Source organism: Micropterus dolomieu, linkage group LG22 (genome assembly GCF_021292245.1).
Source record: "Micropterus dolomieu isolate WLL.071019.BEF.003 ecotype Adirondacks linkage group LG22, ASM2129224v1, whole genome shotgun sequence".
In the NCBI taxonomy this organism is placed as follows: Eukaryota; Metazoa; Chordata; class Actinopteri; order Centrarchiformes; family Centrarchidae; genus Micropterus; species Micropterus dolomieu.
The window spans coordinates 250,435-252,934 of record NC_060171.1 but is presented as its reverse complement, the minus strand read 5'-3'; the positions used below and the strand labels follow the sequence as shown (position 1 = coordinate 252,934).

Here is a 2,500-nt window from a genome sequence, read left to right as displayed (position 1 = left end):
AAATAGCTCTATATCTTTAGTTCTGAGTAGGCCTGTCCCTGGCTCAGCTTCCCCTGTCCTGGCCCCCACTCTGCTTTTACTGATTGTGCAGCTACATATGCACGAGAAGAACATCAGTAATAAATATTTTTCTATTCTATCTATACATATGATTACCTACGCCAGCCCTTCCATTGACCCCCTCCTCCTGTTCCTTCTCCCCCTTCTCACGGGGGCACAGCTATTGTGAGGAAGGGGACCTCAGGACACAATTTGGTTTGGGTCTGACAACTCTGGATGAAATGATTCCGGCCAGAGAATCGATTCTGAGAGGATGCTTTATTTATTCCAGCGACAGGTTATAACAGCGAATGTGTGTGGTTCTGGAAATTAACAAAGGAGAAATATCTTCAAATCAACGTCTTCCAAATGACGCAACACAGCTGCTGCAGCAGCAGCGTCGTGTGTGTCGGAGAGAGACGCACACAGAGAACTGTTGAATTTAATATGTTAAAATGGAAAGAGCTTTAAATTAGATATTTACCACATCTAATGTTATCAGTTGTTAACCGTGGCAAAACGAGGAATCAAGGCACATAAATTTGCCAATATTGGGTTCCCTTCCAGACACAAACGCAGTGTGTGTGTGCACGTGCTTCATAACGGTGTAGCCCAAGGGCCCATCATAACAGCCTGCACCGGGGCCCGGTGTTTCTACCTTACGCCGCGGCCTTCTCATCAACATGGCTGGAGTCATCATCACCCTGTCTCTCTCTATCACCTCCACTGACCTTAGCTAATATACATACAAACATACAGAGATTCCTTGCTTTTAGAAGGATGGTGTCTTTGTGTGAGGACACATTGCAAACTCTTGTTTATAATACAGGCTATATTCACTGAACATAATTATAAACGCAACACTTCTGTTTTTGCCCCATTCATCATGAGCTGAACTCAGAGATCTAAGACTTTCTAACATATAGCCTAATGTGTATGCCTATACATAAATGCATAGGGATATATTTTTTAAGTAAATGCATTAGCCTCCTAATCGTGCACCTGTCTTTGCCTGTGCAGGGTCCTGCTGTCACGATCCCCTAGCCTTGAACCCTTGGCCCAGGCCCTTGACTTTTGTTTGTTTTTCCCTTTTTGTGCAATTGCGGGATGCTTGGTGTGTTTTGTTTTTTTGTGTTGTCTGTCTGTGTTCTCCTTCCCTTTCCCTGCACAGTCGGCGAGAGGAGGCGTGTCCTCGGATCTGGTTCACTCACTCACCTGCTCTCCATCCCTGATCACTCACCTGCTCTTCGTCAAGCAAGCTCCTCAGCCTTCTTATACTGCCTCCAGTCATCCAGTGCACTCCCACCAGCCAACTTCAAGTTAAATTGCTTTGTTGAGTTGGTCTGTCGTTCTGATCCTTAGTAACTTTGTTTCTCTCCGTCCCTAGTCATCGGTTTTGTGATCCTTGGACCCAACCCTTGCCACTCTGCCTGCCCGCCACCCCCTCTAACTGTGCTTACCATCCACCTATTGTTCCCTGAAAAAACATCCTGAACTGCTCTCTGTCTCCGGTCTGCTTCTGGGAAATCCTGACACCTGCCTCGCCTGCTACAGAAACCTTTCAGTCAAGTCGTCGGTTAATTAGGCGCATTTAGCTGCCAGTTGGGCCAAAAAATGTTCTTCTTAATTCTTATTTTTTCGGCACCACACATTGCCGAGTTCACCTCCAACAAACTTTGATCGGCGCCGTTGAACCAATCAGATTTCAGCAAAAACGAGGATCAGTCCGAGTTGGGAGGGGCCGCTCGTATCCCTCCTCCACATTGAAAGGCTGGTTTGACCCAGTCTGATAGACACAGACAGCGTTCGCTGCAGCTGAGCAGCTGCCCGGTGCAGTGTGATGGTCAGTCTGTCCCTGGCACTCTGTAATGTGGGCTAGTTGTAAGCAGATATAAGGAAATTTGTTTTTATTAAAGTAGAGTAATTGTCAGAAATGGTTGGTAGAAAAAGTTGTTTTTAATTATACTGCCAGATTATCTGTTTATAGAGCAGCATCCACTTATGGAAAAAGTTGTATTTGTTCACAATTACATTAATAAACACAGCCAACTACACTACAGTCTGTTATAAATACTGAATTCATTGTTTTAAAACTGCTTATAGATGCTAAAGTGTTAACAAAGATTCCATACTCACCTTTGAGCTAAAACACATATGGATGTTTAGACGCCTATAGATGCCTCAGATTCCACAGCGAGAAATAGTCAAGAAGCACGGCAAGAGCTTCATTTTCTTCAGCCTGCACACCCGAATCCAACAGGACACCAAAAAGCACCTTGCCCTTTTTATTATTATTATTATTTTTTTTCCTTTCCTTGTAGTTTTCACACCCTGATGTTTTGATTTGTCAAACATCTCAGAGCAGGAAATTGCTCCTAACTGGCAAAACATTCTCCAAATTTGACTATTTTACGGACTCGGAGTAAAAGCATTTCATAAGCTTTGTAGGAAATGACTGCTG

The 2,500-nt window shown here is 44.1% G+C and overlaps 1 protein-coding gene across 1 annotated transcript in view; it reads left to right on the top strand.

Annotated features, from left to right (window-relative positions):
- The window catches only part of LOC123962142 (transmembrane emp24 domain-containing protein 6-like), a 56,349-nt gene that overhangs the window by 11,560 nt on the left and 42,289 nt on the right, over window positions 1-2,500 (top strand). The gene's annotated exons all lie outside the window — the stretch shown is intronic.